This window comes from Columba livia, chromosome 2 (assembly GCF_036013475.1).
Source record: "Columba livia isolate bColLiv1 breed racing homer chromosome 2, bColLiv1.pat.W.v2, whole genome shotgun sequence".
In the NCBI taxonomy this organism is placed as follows: domain Eukaryota; kingdom Metazoa; phylum Chordata; class Aves; order Columbiformes; family Columbidae; genus Columba; species Columba livia.
The window spans coordinates 27,979,936-27,997,731 of record NC_088603.1 but is presented as its reverse complement, the minus strand read 5'-3'; the positions used below and the strand labels follow the sequence as shown (position 1 = coordinate 27,997,731).

Sequence of the window (17,796 nt, the reverse complement as noted above, 5' to 3'; positions counted from 1 at the left end):
CAGGACGAAATTAAGATGATTTCACTATCCTCATTTAACTATGAGATTAGGACTCCCCTCCTCCTGTTTTATTTGTGGCATGGTTCTAAAGGCAATTCTGTCCAGTGTGAAAACAGCACACTGAAGCCCACTTTGACGAGGACAGAAGAGCATTTTCCTAGCAGTTAAAAATCCGCAGTGTGGTCTGCCTGCTCAAGCTCTCAGTAACGCTGTGTAACTTGCATGTAGGTAGGTCCAGCATGCATTAAAATGATTTGCCTGTCAAAAACTGAGATGCTCATGGACTGATTTTTGCATACGAAACTTGCTACATAAATGCAAATTATTTCAGAAAACAAATAATGCAAATTTAAGCTGGTTTCCTAAGGAAATAGATTTACATGACACATCTTCCGTCCCTGATAACACAAGCAAACATTCTCAAACATAGTTGAAACTGGCACAGAGATAGAAGACTCAGAGATGTTTCCAGAATATAATCATCTGCAGCTGGGTCATAAAAAGAGACCAGGAATAATGACCCTGCTGAAGGAAAAACCCATTGCACTCTGTTCTTCTTGGCCCGCTAGCAGGTCAATTGCTGTGGTTGGTCACTGGGAATGAAGGCAAGGGAGGCCACCAGAAAAACGCAGGGAAATAGCCAGGGCTGTTGGAGCATGGCTGAAGGACTAGGAGATCCTCAAGGAGGACCCTGAGAAACTGAACTTCATCATTTCTCCTATTCCAGGAAACGCCGTGTTTTATTCTATCTTGATAGCATTTCAGACACGTTTAAACACGAAATATTTTCTACATCATGAAGAAGAGGGGAAAACCGCACAGAAAAATGTGTACATCAGTCAGTCTCTCCACATTAAGGTCACTTACATCTTTGTCCCACTAGTTGCTGTGGGATGCACTGTGATGAGATGATCATATACAACCTCATCCCAATAACCAGCCTTGGGGTGTGAGCAGCTGCCTGCAACATTCATGTTAATTATTAAGAACTCTTTTTTGCCATATCTTCTAGAAACTCTGAAAGTACCAGAAAACTGAGTGAATACTTCGTGGGAGAAGAATCAACATATAAGACAAAACAATAATTTAAGGTAACTTTTATAATTATAAGAAATCTGCTCCAAAGCAATAATCATTTCATACTTAAACTGCTACCATCATCTCAGAGGTATGGGAGCCCCCACGCAATTCTGAAACAAAATTAAACAGAATTAATTTAAAACATAAACACCACACAAAAAGTTATATAGATACACTGACACAGCTTACATGTGTCTGTGTGACATACACCAATACACCTGATGCAGAATATTAAATCACAACAGCTAAGCTTCCATCAGAAGGCTTACAAATACTGTGGCTCAAAAAGCTTCACTCCATGCATTGTTCTGGAAGTTATTTTCTAGACAGCAGTCTGGCAATCTTATGCCACTGTGACTATATAATGTCAATTCAGAGCAGAAAACCTTATGCTACATCCACTGGTGCTTTGTCACTTCTGACAGATGCTTGCAGAGTATTTCTGAACATAACGTACTTTGTTTTCCTCTAAAAAGAAGTATAAACTGTTTGGATTTTATGTAGTAACGCGTACAAATTTATAAAACATATCTAAATTGTTACACAAAGGTTCTGAATATCAAAAAAAAAACCCAACCCTACATCCAAAAGCAATCTCAACAATTTATTCAATAAAACAAATGAAATATCTCTGCTGCCGTAACTCCTCAAAACATTACTTTTGGTTTACACTGTTAATTTCATTGTATTACTACCATCTTCTGATCTACCTAAGTCTTAGGAATCTAAAACCAAAAAACAAACAAAACAGGTTAAGAAGTAAGCAGTCTCCTCAAAAAATAAAACATAAATCCATTTAACCTGTCCTCAGAAATGGCAAAACCCAGCCCAGTAGCTAATCTTCGGATCAGACCTCTCTCATGAATAACCAGCTCCACATAGATGATTAAAGGACTACATAATTTAATTTATTTATTTATTAGAGCACATAGGTCAATAAGGTGGATTAACAAGGATTACGCGTCATTTTCTGATTACTTTTGTGCTTTAAGATGGTTTAGTGTTTCTAGGAACTGTATTTTAAAGCCAGCTTTGTAGAAGAAACTACACTATGGAACTTCTTGTTTACTTCTGACTTGTGTGTAAACAACATGGAAACGTTCACTTGAACACATCATCCCAAGATTGCTTGATTTTAAAGGCAATGAAATAAAGAGCATTAAATATTCACAGATTTTTACTATTTCTGGCCATAGTACACGAACACATTTTAACCATTGTTTGGACCTTCAATTGCATTTTTACATTACACAAGCGTAGTAGAGATCTGTTAGAATTCTTTAAATGTATCCGAATAGGAGGGCAGAAGTTATTTTTTTTGGAAAACAGAGATGAATGGGGATTTCTGAAGAGAGAAATTCACTTTACAAAGTCCAAAAAACCCTTGCCACATTAAAATATCCATTTACAAAGACATAAAGGCAACAGATGTGAAAGTACAGTTGATACGTTTTTGGCTGCAACTTCCAATGAAATGTCCAAACATTTGTGTGTACACCAAACAAGTGATATTAACACTGCTCACAAAGCAGAGAGAAAACAAATAATAACTGTGCAGTACTTGAATAATTAATTAATAATTGTGCAGTACTTGAGTAATTAGATTAAAAAAAAGAAATCTGCCAGGAGTTTTTACCGTATCTTATCATACATGGAGAAAATGGAGAAAGGTCACAGTTGGCTGTAACTTTTATCATCAGCTGTTAATGGTGTGGAACTGTCTGAGGGCTCACGATCACATATACCAAGTTACGCCAGTCCCTTCCCTAAGCTGTGCACCGAAATGGCATTTTCCAGCTGAAACCAGAACATTTCCATTTGTCAAAACACCCATGTAGGATCATGCCAGCTTCAAGAGCACAAAGGCAGATGGGCAGTTTTTGAAAAAAAGAACATTTCTGGTTTCCTGAGATGGTGACCAGCCACCCCCCCAGAGGCCAGGGGAGCCATCTGCAGTGGGTTTCAGCTCCACAGCCAGGGTTCCAAGGGAACTTCAGCTTTACAGGCACTCGATAGCCTTGGTGCTGTGTCAGCTATGTGTCGAGGTTTGATTGCGGGGTGACAATAAAACCCTGGCAGATGTATTGTTAACCCCCTCTCCCCCACTTTCCACCTTCAGCGCCTCCTTCTCCCCACTTCCCACTCAGGACAGGTGATTGGGAAGGAAAGAAGGACAGAGAGAAGAGAGTTGGAAAAATTAAAAATGTTTTACTAATGCTACCAATAAAAACAGAGAAAATAATACAAAATATACAAAACCAATCTTGAAAGTCCTGGCAACTTCGGGCCAGCACCCGAAGTCCTGGACTGAACCTTCAAGCCAACTGGAACTGGATTCAGTCTGTCACTAGACCTCAGTTCGCAGGGATGACTCGCAAGGTCCTCTCCTAATGTTGACCATAAGGAAAAGGGATGAGATCCTCGTGATTTCACACTTTTATATGAAGCATTAACTAAAAGAGAAACTTGTTTTTAACAAAACCAGGACACTACGTTAACAGGGGCTACCAGGTCTTAGAAGAAAAACTTCCAGATGTTCAAAGATGAAGGACCACTCACTGTCTGAGGCTTTTGAGCTTGCAACATTCAGCATACCAGAAGTAAAAAGGTTTCTGAATTCCCCCAAATCCAACGGGCGCATTGTCCCAGAGGCCGAAGGACAAAATTTTCCAGGTTCTGTGGCTCCTTACTCACTCTCAATGGCAAGTTCCCAGACAGGTCCGCCCTGCACATGTAATTTTTCTGCAGAACGTTTTCATGCAATAACACGATTAGAATAGAGTAAGTAGCTGTTTCAAAACACAACACACCAAAAACAGCCAAGGCCACCTACAAAAACAAACCGCGCACATCTGGTAACTCCCTTCTGGCTACTATTTGAAGAACTGTCCGTCAACCTGTAGTGCGAACAGTATTACCTAAGGGTGAGTTTTCACAACACGGCTGAGTCAGGCTAACAGCTCGGTGCTGCCAAAAGGAGCAGCCCTGCCTCTCCTCCCAGCCCTGGCGCTCCTGTTGGTTCCTTTGCGGTGGCTCCCAGAGTCTCCTGAGATCTTGTGAGCCACCTGAGCTCACTGAATTGGTTAAAAAAGATAAACACACACTCCCTTTCTTGCTGGCTTAGTTTGCTGCCAATTTAGTCAGCTAAATCAAAGACGTCAAGTGAGCCTCAGAGCTGGCACAAGGGTGATGGAAAGTAATTCTGCTTCCAGGAGCAAGAAGCAGGATGAGTCCTTCATTAGCCAGTTAAGTGGCTCAGCTGTCCTGTGGAAACATACCCCACCATACCGCCAGTCTCGCTTTCCATCGTGACAAAATAGAAGGCAGTACTTCAGATCTAAAGGTAGCCTCCACTCTAGACATTATAAACGTCAACACGGAAAGTTTCAAAGGTGTGCTAGCGCTCACATATCAAAAGCATGATTAAATTCTTAAACATACCAAAAATCCCAGACAATTTATTATATTAGGAAATGCACCTTTTTGTGATTCTCAGTAGGCTATAGGAAAATAGAGATTAATACGTATTTTTAGTTTTCTTCCTTTTCTTCCTAAGCGGTTAATAGTGCAACTTGTTTTCTGTCTTTGGCTTTCTCCTCATGAGAAACTTGTATTCATTTTTGTGAGCCCCAGCGAATCAAACAAGTGAACACCCACTACACAAAGCTGAATTGCTGTGTTCAAGGAGCTGCCTCTGGAAGCAAACAGCATTAGTCTGGATGACAGCTCTTTCAGGACTTCTGTAAACTGGCTTTAAGAATTACTATTGGCAAAGTAATTTTATGAAAAATCTGAAATTTTACTTAGTCAGTAAAAATAATCCATCCAAGTATTTAACTTCATGTGGGTATACTAGTAAAAAAGTAGGTAAGGTAATGCAATTTTTATAAATTCTGTTTAAGATGCACTTACATGAACCATGAAGATGACAAATTTTGCAAAAATGAGACCTGAAACAATCATATTCTTTCTCATTTCTAGCCATACTCCTTAACAACTCTGTTTTGAGCTCGGCACTCACAGAAAAGGACAGACCAGCAACGTCAATATCCTGTGTCCCTATAAAACAAGCCAACAAACCAATCCATCCCACACACAAAGGGCTGTGTTACCAGATACCTATTCAACTGGTTGAAAACTGGCAGATTAAATTCTAGGTCACAAAGACCTGAACTCTTGTATCTGATAGGTGGCCTCTACAGCAGATTAATGGTTTTCACAAAACAAGAGAGAATTCAGTTTCCATGATGCAATTACTGCTTTACGTGTGCTCTACTTGGGGAATGAGTCCTATATTCAGAACCTGAAATCCTCACACCATGACCTGCCCACAGTCATTACGCAGCCTGATGTGCAGAGAAACTAGAAAGAAAAAATATGCAGGGCCACAAATATGAAATGACACCCTTTCTTCCTCAAAGAACACAGCCTCTGTCTAGAAAAGAACTTTCATACTTCCTTTGAGAAGATGTAAGGACTGTAGGCTTGGTGCCTAGAGGTCTACACACCCAGGCACCACAGCAGGAAGGGACCATTTGTGGTTCCATCAGACCAATTCACTGCTGCCAAAATGAGGGGACCCTTCTTTCCTCTCTGCTCCGAGCTGTTTGCCCCTGCCATTCCCCTCGTCCGTTCTGAGGCTGCCTGGCTCCTCAGGGGCTCCGTTCAGCTCCCTGGTCCAGAAGAACTGTTTCAGCTGCCTGAATCTGATCTCACCTCAGTAAGTAGACCCAGCTTCCGATCAGGTATCTGAATAGTGCAGAGTGATGAGATACTAAGAGGCAATTCAGCAGCTCACCAATGCCAGAGGACACGTTCCCATTCACACCTCACATTTCTGTCTTCCCTCTGAACTTACCTGGCTCCATCACTCAACCCCTTTGAGTCAACTCACCTCACTGCAAAAGCACATCACTAACACAGACGAAAGTTCACAAATTGCAGAAAATTATATCACAAGAGTGTAGGGTCTGCGGCAGGATGAGGTAACTGGCTGTCCCTCAGGAGGGGTGGGGGCAAAAGATCAGCCCAGCTACACACAGAGCTAGTCTAAGACAAGGTGATTTTCTCAACAGAGCAACTATTTCTGCATCCAGTATGGTCGATCATCTTTAATCGATGCCTGGAAAAAGGTGACATGGTGTGAGACCACACGAACTGATCTGAACACTCACCACCACTAGGAGGGGAATTCCAGCCCTGCCACTGCAGTGACTCTGATGATCATAAGACTTTCTGCTTATTAACCCAGCAGAAACCGGCCCACCTCTTTTTCTGGGAAGTGAGCCAGTTCACAAAGAAGTCCAGCAAACACCAGAGCTGGGTCAAAACAAGTTTCATCGAACTGGAGGAAAGCATCACCTTTGCTTTTGGGTGGCAGTAAGCTGACAAAAATCAGATTATCCTCTCCTGCAAAACCGCTACTTGCCAAACAACTCTCGGATAAATATGATCGGACATGTGATAAGACAGCATGCAGGATTTTGCCTTTGAGATATCCCACACCACTTAACTTTACAGCTTTTATAGTTAGAAAACATTCTGTCACTTTACTGTCCTGCCCCAAAGCGATTAATCAGGAATGAAGGCCTCAAAACCAGCCAGTCTCAAACTTTCTGTGTAACTTGAAGGTTAGAAGGCTGTTCCTGTTGTAAATTTGTTAAAACGTAGGCATGCTGTACAAATGCACAGAATGCTTTGGGGCTAATTTATTGGGGAAAGGGGAACAGCTGCAACATGGACCCCTAAGTCAGGAGATTGGGCTCCTCATGCAGCCATTTCTAACAGGCTTCCCCAAAAGATGACCAGGAGGCATCTCCGTTAAACATCTGCTGCGTATGCACGGAAGTATCTTTCCATCCAGTGACTAAAATGGAAGAATTGCTCCCAAATGGAGACATCTGAAGTCAAACACTCCTGTAAGGTGACCTAATCCATGATTTTTGTACTGTTCTTCAACCTGAAGGGTAGACCAAACCTAGGCAGCTGTTCTGAAAGGTTGTGATCAGGAGAAAACTTCTGCTACAGCAAGAAGAATTTCAGCTATGGGATGTGAGTATGCCTCTAGGAGCATCCCAGGAACCAAAGAGATTTGGGGAGGAAGAAAATGCTCTGGCACATGAGACACCCCAGCCCCCTCTAGTTGCCTGAGGTCCATCCCATATTACAGCCGCACTGCACGTGTCTTGTTTTAGGCATCAGTGCAGGTGAAAAGAAGGAATGAGATGGAACAGGGGACTCTGCTTTAACTATGGGAAGATCCAAGCCAGAAGCACCAGAGAACAGGAGACAAAGCGTCACCTGGACTTCAGTGTATATGTTGAATGAAGCTCTAGGAGAGGGATTCTAAATTGGCCTTGCTTGAACTGGTTTCTAAATTATTAAAAAAATAACCTGACTACAAGTGTCTTCTGAAGCATGATTTCCTTTTCCTCATCTGCTTCTTTAATCAGTTTACAGTTATAGTTGCAATCAAAAGAAATGAAAATAAAATACATCTTAGAATAAATGTCTCTCTATTACTGTCCCAGATTCCCGAACGACAAGCTCAGGACACACCACAGAAACATGACTGGTGCATTAATACTCAATCCAGCCTATCCAAAACTTTGTCACAAGAGGTCTCAGATTTAAGAAAGGGGCTCTCAGTTGCACACATGCAGTAATGACTTTCTTTTACCATCTTATTTCTAATGCATGGGTGTCAGGTGAGTAAATTCCAAAGCTGAAATCCCCAGCAGCACATCAGAGAATGGAGTTCAGAAAAACAACCTGACCACCTTTTGATCTACCACGTGTGAGTTTAAAATATCCCAGCCCTACCAACACTCTCAGTGTTCCCAGGGGTCCAGCAGGAAAACAGGATTATTTTCTTATCTCAAACCACATGGCATGGATTTATTTACCTGTATTAACCTGAGACCAGGCTGTTCTCATCTGAGGTCTGCATTACCTACCATCCTCCTAGCTTGCTTCCCACAGAACTAGATGTCATTTGTGCTAATCGGTGCTAAGTGAACCAGAAACGAGAGAATGGCAGGGATCCAGCTGACTCATTAATACCAGTGTAACGGATTAACCCTTTTACATTGTCTTCCCACCCCTCCCAATTAGTCAGCATCAAAGAGGTTTGAGACTGCACACATTGGAAACATAAAATGGGACAAACTGTTTGAAAACAAAGGAGAACATCTAGGAGCAACATCATATTCTGCCACAAGGACCGCTATCTTCATACGAATTGGGAATAGTATTTTTTTTTAATGCTAATCTCAACTTTATGGAAAAGGCAGTAAGAAAACTGCCTGCCTGCAGACACTGAAACATTCTGATCTGTATAATGAATCCATCACAAACTTGTCACACATACTAAGATGTATAGTTCAGCATAAAACATACAACTAGCCACCCCAAGTTCAAAATAGTTATTAACTGTGACTATAAAATTACTGCAAAATGTTAAAACTCAACCTTTTTTTTTTTTTAAACATATGGGCAGCACTTTCTGATTTGTGATGCAAAACAAGTTATTTTTGGTTTAGTCAAACACTGCTATTTAGAAAAATCCCTTCTACAACAAACTGTCAGTCTGAGGTTTTACATTATATGAGATGGAACACTTATTTCCACAATACTTCCCTGCTTTGAAAAGTTTTTCTAAATGTGTAACTGCCATAACTGCCACCAAAGATCAACAATTCCTTTCGGTGCCTCCAGTAGACTTCTATTCCATTTGAGAAAATACAAGTGCCTTTATTTCTTAAAATAAGTGTATGTGTGAATGTGTGGTGTGTAACGCCTCCCAGACGATTTAAGAAAGAGACCTCAACTATATTTGTAACAATGTTTTTGGGAAAAGTGGGGCATTTCTCATTATGCAGTTATATGCACACACTTCATCAAAACCTGGATTACTGCATTGTCTAAACTTGAATGCTAATGCTGAGGACTTAAACCCTATTTTATGCAATATATGTAAGAACATACCTATAGATAAAATGCTTAATCATGTACTAAATTCTTGCCTGTATAAACGCTTCTCATCCTTTAAAAATATCAGTTACAGTTCAGTGAATAGTCTGCTGTTAAGAAATCCAGCATTTATATTTGCTTCACATAGTCTGTCTCAATTATACTACAGCTGTCTCACAGGGCATGGCTGGCCATCTCCTTCAGGAACAACCACCACAGAATCTGAAGTTCTTGATTAAAAAGCAAACGGTTTTGTGAGCCAAGCTGAAACTACCGCAGCTGCTCCATTTCACAAACCAAGCGCCATTCAGCTGGGAAGAATGGCACTGACTCTGAATTGTTCTTCCTGAGAGTTTTCACAATAAAAACAAACCACACTACTTCCAAATTTTCAAAGACTCTAAAAAAAAAAAAAAAAAAAAGGAAAAAAAAAAAGTCTTCACTATACTATTCTGGAAACAAGTGTTTTCTTTTTGCCCTGAGCTTTTGATTTCTATGTCAGTGTTCCTTACAAATACGAACCAAAAGCAACCCGTCCCCCAAGCATGCACACACACCACACGGGTTCCTGTAGCTACTTTTAATGACCATCTACAGCAAGTCTGCAGATGTATTAAATAGGAACTGCAATGCTTAACTTTAAAAAACAAAAAAACCCGACAAACCAAGATACTGCTAATCAGCTGACTGCTACAGAAGATGTTAAATAACATATTCAGTGACAGGACAACTTATTAGTGATTATTTATACTTATTATTGATATACATAAACATAATTATTAAAAAATCGTAATTTCCTTCATCAAGACAAAATATCAATCAACTCCTGATCACCTGCTCTCCAAGACCACACATTTCTCTGTCTCATGTCTATCTCATATACATATGAAACAAAACAATCTTATTACAGTCAAAGTAAAACAAATTAAGTCATAATATGTAATTTGGATGAAAGTCATGATTAGTTCAACTTGCAGTGCAAAACTTCTGGATGTGTTGCCTCACTTTTTTTTCGATAAGCACAACAAAATGTAGGTGTTCCTACTAATAAAAAACATAAAGACACACAAAATATACCCACAAAAATGCTGAAACAAAACCAAAACTATTGAGTGGGTTTCCTACAACATCCTAATAACGCTTTCTCAGTGGTCAGGCTTGCTTGGGTCCAGGAAACACTTCAAAAATAGCGAGTGGTTAGTCAGATTTTTGGGTTTTAGTTATTTGGCTACATTAAATTGATTTGATGTCTTAGCCAGAAATAAATTGGAGGTAGCTGAAAACACCACTCATTTTATTCAAATGAAAATAATCAGGAGTTTTCCTTAAGTTAATGTTGATTGATGCAAAAATGAGAACCACCTCCTAAAAGGTGTTGAAATTCACTTATTTCCCAGTAAGAAAAAAGAAAAGAAGCTGAGCTACACTTAGGAATTTTAAAATATTGCCTGTAGCTTCCCTATCAACATTTCATTTATTCTTCCTTTATCCCTATTGTACCTGAGCTAGATTAGAAACACCGGGTTAAGTAGAGACCAGACATTATCCCATGCTTAAGAATATTACAATTTTTAGCATATAAAAAGAAGAAAAATCAAAAACTTAGTCTACCTTAGTTTTCATTCTGCCTTTAGGAGTTGGAAAAGGTTTGATTTTGTGTTGCCAATTCAAGAGGACTGGTTTTAGGCTACATATATCACTGCAGTGTTTTAGAATGATCACAAGCAAATTTTATGTAATTATTGCTTTTTTAATGTAGCCTGAGAGTAATAACTCAGGATAACAAATTAACAACACGTTATATCTTTTGAGTATTTTTAAAAAATATTTCAGTATTTTAATAATAAACCAATTGATGTATTTGGCTTCACAAGTCAATATACTCCATATGAAAAGGTTAACAGATTTGTAAATTGTTTTAAAAGGCTTTTTTTAGTCTCTTCTATAAACAACAACAACAACAAAAAAGACACTGTGACAAAGTGTTTGCTTATCTGGGAAAAATAATTGCCGAATTCAGCGGGAAGACTCCTTTCATTCTGAAGACCTTATATTCCATAGTACAGAACAGATTTGTTTGGGGTTTTGGTTTTTTGCCTTCTTCTCTAGATAAGTTCTGACTCTAAGATAAACAAGTATTTATAATGGTCTTACCACAGCTCCTGTCACAAAGTTACGGTGCCACTTTCAGGTTTTTTGTTTTGTTTTTAAATTGTTTGAGACAGTTAAATTCAGCACAACTTCTGAACTTCTTTAAGTAAAAGTACTAGTTTTGTTTCAGAAGTTACTCCTTAAACTGCCAAACAGCATGTTCACTTTGCTAAGATTGCGTATAAAATAGTGTAAGTATTGAAAATTCATACTTCTAGGAGCAAAGGCTAACAGTTTGAATCTGCAGTTGATTTTTAGTCTAGTATAAGCATTTATCCAAAGAAATGAATCCTGCTCTACTTCTGATTTTCAGTTCTGTTACTTGAGAAGAGAGGGATGATGCAGGCTGTCTGGGGGCCAGGCAAAGTAGCAAAAAAAGGCTTTAATTCCTTATGCCACCCACCGAATCCAGGTCAATGGACCTGACGTGCTGGTGTTCCCAAGCCCTTCCAACAATACACGTTTCTGAAATTCAGGTACTCTTAGAATTATATGCACTAAAATCCAGTCAAGAGATAGTGTTTAAAATTTTCGCCAAAGTACAGTTTCCAGCAATTTTCATGCCAGATTAAGAACAAGAAAAGCAAACCAAGCCATGTTCAATATGACGCACGTGACAACCCTTCTTTCAGTCTGGTCTTCTAACAGGAACAAGAAACTCTTTTAAACCAAATGACACAAGAATATAAGTCTCAAAAATGATTAGGTCTTCACAGATTTCATGAGCAAGGCAGCTGTGAAGACAGAAATTAAACTTCCAACTGTAGAAAAAACTTCAGCCAGACTTTGCACTAAGTCATGAGAAAAACCCTTGGGAGTCAGGACTACATTAATTGCAGCTCTCTCACAAACAGCAGTGTGATTCTCACTCTCAATAACTATTCTTGTGTGTGTTTTCAGGATAACTGAGATACAAGGAGCAGGACAGGAAGAAGGATGGAATAAGAGGACATATATATTGAGCCTATGTTAACTTTTTTTTTAGTTTCTTCAAATAGCCACTTCTCATTGTATTAGATCTCCTCATAATGCCTACTTGACACAAGCTCTAGGTTCCCTGTTTCCTCCAGGTCCTCCAGTTCTTGTATGAAGATGCCCTCTACAACCACCTGAAAGGCGGTTGTAGCATGGAGGGTGTTGGTCTCTCCTCCCAAGTAGCAAGTGACAGGACACGAGGAAAGGGCCTCAAGTTGTGCCAGGGAAGACTGAGACTGGATATTAGGAAAAATTTCTTCACGGAAAGGGTTGTCAGGCACTGGAAAAGGCTGCCCAGGGAAGTGGCTGTTTCCCTGTTTTGAATCCTCATTTTCAGTCATAGATGGGCCAAGGTCTTGTACCAGCAGGAAAATATCTCACTTGAATTCATCACGGGAGAGGGTGCAGAGGGAAAACTGCTGCAAGTTTTCAATGAAAAATCCATTTGATGTGCACATGTGCACACTCCCATGTCACTGTTTTCTTAGGGCAACTGAATATTTCTAGATGGGCAGAATGAGAAACTTAAAATCTTTAATAATCTAATTAAAGTTTCATCAGGAACATTATCTAGTCTGGGGGTTTTGAATTACAAGGAATGCAGAATCAGCTTTAGGATGCACATTAAATAAAGTTATTTTAATCATAACAGACTATTATGAAACTCCTTTTGTAGTTTTTACTTTTGATAACACTTTCCAATTCACTCAGATGGAAGATCCACTACTACAGCAATGTTAGTAAGATAGATCAGGTGATATATTCCTTAAGAGCTCAGAAGAAAGCTACTGAGGAACGTGCAAACTAAGGTCAAAATCAGGGTAAAATCTCAAAACCTTTTTGAAGCAACATTTTCAAATATATACTTTTCATACAGAACTGCTTCAAAGGCAGCTAAACTTAGACATTTAGACATGTAAAACAAAGCTAACCACAATCAATATACTTTCACGAATACCACAATGCGCTATGCATATACAGCAGTCATTGTGTTCGTCATTTAGCTGGTCTGAAAGTTTGTACTGGGTATCACAAAACTATAAAATACCTTTTCTGAAATCCCAACTATTTAGGATTGACAGAGATTTTGTGACAAAGTGCAATGCACAGCCTGCAAAGTATAGATCATAAATAAGATCACCATCAGAAATAAGCAGACCTCAGAGTATTTCAAGGGGCAAGAGGGAGTGTTTGGATTCAGTTCCCACTTTGATAAAACACCCTGGCAGTAATGGAATCAACTGGATACCATCATAACCTTTGTTAGGAGGTAAATCTTGCTAAACGTTTTAAACAAGCTAGATACATTGTCATTTACTATGAAAAGCAGTAAAATCCCAAGCATTTCCCTCCCACTCAGTATTACTATATTTTTAAGGTTGAGTCCTGACTGAAATAATCCAGGATTAAAACCATTTAAATCACATGAACCCTTTGTTCTCAATCATCTGCACTGCCATTAATTTGGAAGTGGCAGTGCTGATACTGATAATTCAAACAGTAAAATACCACCAGATTCAAAAGCTACAACACATTTTCCATTACAAAAATCTTTTATAAAAGTCCTTTCCTTTGCAAGCAACTGAAAGAAAGAGATAATTTCAAGAGCTGATGGACCAGTTTCAGTACTACCACACTAATATTATCAATAAATGGATATATATGGCAAAGCAACACCGGTTTCTTCTTATCGCAATGGAAAATTTTCCATACTGAATAATGTTTATCCTCTCCTTCTCTTATTATTGATCTCTACCAGGGATTGCAACATTCAGGACGTGGGGGAGCAACATAGAGCAAGGGCTATGTAGAAAGTCAGGCTGTATGGCTTGTATTTTTTTCATGAAAATGTTAAGATGATAGAGTTTGGGTCGGTTTGTTTGTTTGTTTTTCCACACCATATTTACTGGTGGAAGGTTGTTCTGAAAAGGCAGGTCTACAAATAGGCCCTGAGAGTGGAAAGCAAAGAGCTGGAAGATAAGACTGAGAGACTGAACTCACTGATATATAGGGCAGCAGAGGAAAGTAAAAGCATATTGCCTTTGTAATAATACAGCATACGTGTGAAGAGCTCAGTCTCTGCTATGTGAGTCACTGTCCTGGACAGGTTTCCACTTTCAAATGTCACAAAGACACCCATCACCCAGTTGCACAGTGATCTCCTTCCTCTAGATTGGTGGCCAAGTGGCTTCTGCACACTTTCATTCATACTTCTCACTAAATTTGCACTGTTTCAGAGGCTGATTTTACCACCCGCACATTGCGGGATTTGGGAAGACCATGTTCCTGTGGACTATCAGACACTGCTAAAATCAGCTTCTCTTTACACTAACGCTTGTCTCTGAAAGCTATTGTCGGTAGGACAAAAAAAGCAACCCCTTGATTCAATACCTTTTGTCTTATTTTGCTCTTAATGAAGCTTTTCTATGCATCTTATCTTTCTCATTACTACTCTCCATCTTCGCTCAAATATTTGTTCAACAGCCGCAGAACATCTTTACATTTTTACAGCAACTCAAAACACATGACCTCTGAGCAGCGTCTCGAGCTGATTTTACAGAGTATTTACCAGAAGTAACATGATTCTGCTTCTTATAAATTATGTACCATGCAGTCAGTCCTAGCCTGCAGTTTTAAGACAGCTAAGCCAAGGTAAGACCTCACTAAATAAGCTGGTCCTTCAAACTGTCTCTGCTGTTCATCTGACACTTTGGCGAGACAGTTCACTTTATTAAGCAGGGACAAAACCCCAAATCATGGCCGGGGGGGGGAGGTCAGACTTGTTTTTCACCAGCTTAGTGAAATGAATCAAATCACCAAGAAATCAGCCAAGTGACGATGCTGACTCAGGTGCAGGGAGACAGGCCAGCCCCTCTCAGTGACAGGGACTGTTCCATGAACTCATCTATCCTCTCTGCACCTTAAGCAGAAGGCTCTTGGGCAAAGCCCCACGAGATTATTCTTCCATTATTTATAAATTATCCCTCCTCTTTTTTGAAACAGAAGGATAGCCTAAGAATGGCACTTGAAGCTGGTACTAGGCTGTGCCTCAAAAAGGGTGTGTATGGGAACGCTGATGGACATTTATTGCAGATTAACTAAAAATTAGCAATTCACTGAGCTCTAAAATGTTATCACTTATCACACATAAGGCAACACTCTTCACTGCACAAAGTTTTCATACAAAAATATACCAATCGAAAAGCACCATGTCTTTAGCACTGGAATTCAGCCATTTTATATTAATTTTTTTGTGATGGACATGTCCAGTGGCATATATGAGGGGCTGTTTTCAAATTCTTCCTCTTGCTTTGAAATTATCCCTCAGTAGAATGTTTCTTTGAATTTTTTTGCAGCAGAAGCTCTTGGCATTCTAAAGTTGCAATGGCAGAGTAGTATCCCCACAGAGAATGAACTATTAGAGCTCTGCTTAAAATGAAGTAGGGGAATTAAAAAAAAATCACTACATGCATGTCCAATAGAATCCAAATTACTTTTTACAATTGCAGCCTAGGAGTTAGTATGAAATGTCATGTTGTGCATACCCTAAATTTCATTTGCATCTGACTCAATAATTCCTCATGATATCAGTACATTTTCAACCTCTTATCATCACGTGTTTTGGAGCATTTGCAATTTCCAAGATGTTATCACACTTAAAGTACTTCTACAGTGGGCAAATGCCTTACAACATTGCAGAAGAAAAAAACAGTTGTAAACATGCAAACCAAAGGCAAACCAGTGATGTTAAACATTAACTGTTGGACAGGGTTTGTACATGCATATCTGCCTGCAGCACCACTAGCTAGATCAAGCCTATTGCACTCCATGTCTGGCTGTTGCACCAGATTGCCGTGACTAATGAACACTGTGTTGCTGCATTGGCCCAGAAGCAGATAAAAAAAAACCATCAAAAAACCCCAGCAACTCAGACATATATATATATATATTTTTTTTTTTTAACCCCATGCTCTGAGAAGGATCACTTTACTTAATTTCCAGCAAGTACATATTCTTCTTGGTGACATTCCTCTGTGGGTAAAAGAGGCGATGCAGAGTCAAGTTGGTCTCCCCCCTCTCTCTCCTTATCCACTGTTTCTGGAATTGATTTCTACTAGCCTTCATCTCTCTGTTTTCCATAAGGCTCAATATTTTCTTTCTCCCTTTCTTTTCTTGGGAAGGAAAAGAGAAGAGGGAAGGATTTGTTTGGTTTGTTGGGTTTTCGTTTGTTTTTTTGTTTTTGTTTTTTTTTTCAAATAACCAGAGGAGTAATACCAAGTAATATGTGCTTTGTAACAGGATTTTCAAAACTCAAGTAAACAAGAGTAAAAAGCAGCACCATCAAAACCCATGGTATCACTAGCCAGCTTAGCACATCTATTAAAAAATCTACTAAATATCTACTTGGCATCAGCCTTTCTCAGTATAACCCCAGTTCAAAAGAATTGCTAAGCAGATTCCCCCATGCTCTGGGGAGCTACATGGAAAGTTGTACCTTTCCCAACAGCCCTGACATGTGATGTTTGGCAAAGCTGTGGAGAACTAAGCCAGAAATTCCAGATAATAGAACATTTCCAGATAATGTTATTTCTTCCCTTAATTGTGTTACCCTTAAAATACTCTTGTATCCTCTCATGGGGTTTAATCCTGGTCCTATGAAAAGTAATTAACTTTAGCAATCCAGGATAAAACTTCCTATAGAAGGAGAAAGATTCTACTGCCTATATACTGAAAGTAAGTTTGTCACAGGTATCCGCATGGTTCCTTACCAGGAATGCAGTGAAGGTATCTAAATTGGAGCATAGTGAGTTTACATGGTCATCGAAGCTTTCTGGGGGCAGTTCAAGGTATTTAAGTGATAAATATTTTATCATAAGATTTGACTTTATTGCAAGAGCTTGAGGTCTTGATTACTTTATAACTGCTTGCTTTCTGCATCTCACACAATGCTGCTTTACTTCTCTGTTTATCCAACTTAGATCACTTCCATTATTCTGGTGCTGAGGAAAAGGAAGGGAAGAAACATTAATCACATCCTTACTAGCTAACTTTGAACTAATAATCTGCGTTTTTTTACAGTTTGAATAATCATGGCTATGCCAAGGTTATCAAGCTTACAATTACATTATACATGTTATTTACCACAACATGCAGAATTAGCCATGCTTTTGGGTATGTGCTTGTTTTATATAAAATAGCATCATTCATACACTATTCAAAAAACCTAAAATCTAACTATGATTAAAATGGACAGAGACAGATTTGTTTGCAAGAAATATGAAGTCAGTCCCTACTGTTTTTTTAATTCATGACTTATGATCTATTAATTGCCTCAGTTTTGTGATTCTTTGTGCAGTCTTTATGCTGTAGAAACAGATGATGTTTCTTTGTTAAATGTTTTGCTGTTTCCTGTTGTGAGAAATTAATTGACTGTTACTATTCAAGTCCTAACAAACAACATTTCTACTGTCCTTTGCTAATTATGCCATGCCTGCATTTTACATAGCATTTCACACTACATTTGTTTTTCTACTTTATATTTTAGGGCAGATTATTTGTAAGAATGTGCACTTATGTTCATATTATCTTGACCTAACAGACCAGATCTGATTGCTTTTT

The 17,796-nt window shown here is 39.0% G+C and overlaps 1 protein-coding gene and 1 long non-coding RNA gene across 4 annotated transcripts in view; both read right to left on the bottom strand.

The window, feature by feature from the left end:
- The window catches only part of UMAD1 (UBAP1-MVB12-associated (UMA) domain containing 1), an 81,098-nt gene that overhangs the window by 28,026 nt on the left and 35,276 nt on the right, over positions 1 to 17,796 (bottom strand). The window lies entirely within an intron of this gene.
- Positions 1,983 to 17,796, bottom strand: part of LOC110355749 (uncharacterized) — a 30,484-nt gene continuing 14,670 nt past the window's right edge. Inside the window, exon 2 of the long non-coding RNA XR_010470039.1 lies at positions 1,983 to 17,177. This is a non-coding gene — a long non-coding RNA (uncharacterized LOC110355749). The remainder of the gene's footprint in view (positions 17,178 to 17,796) is intronic.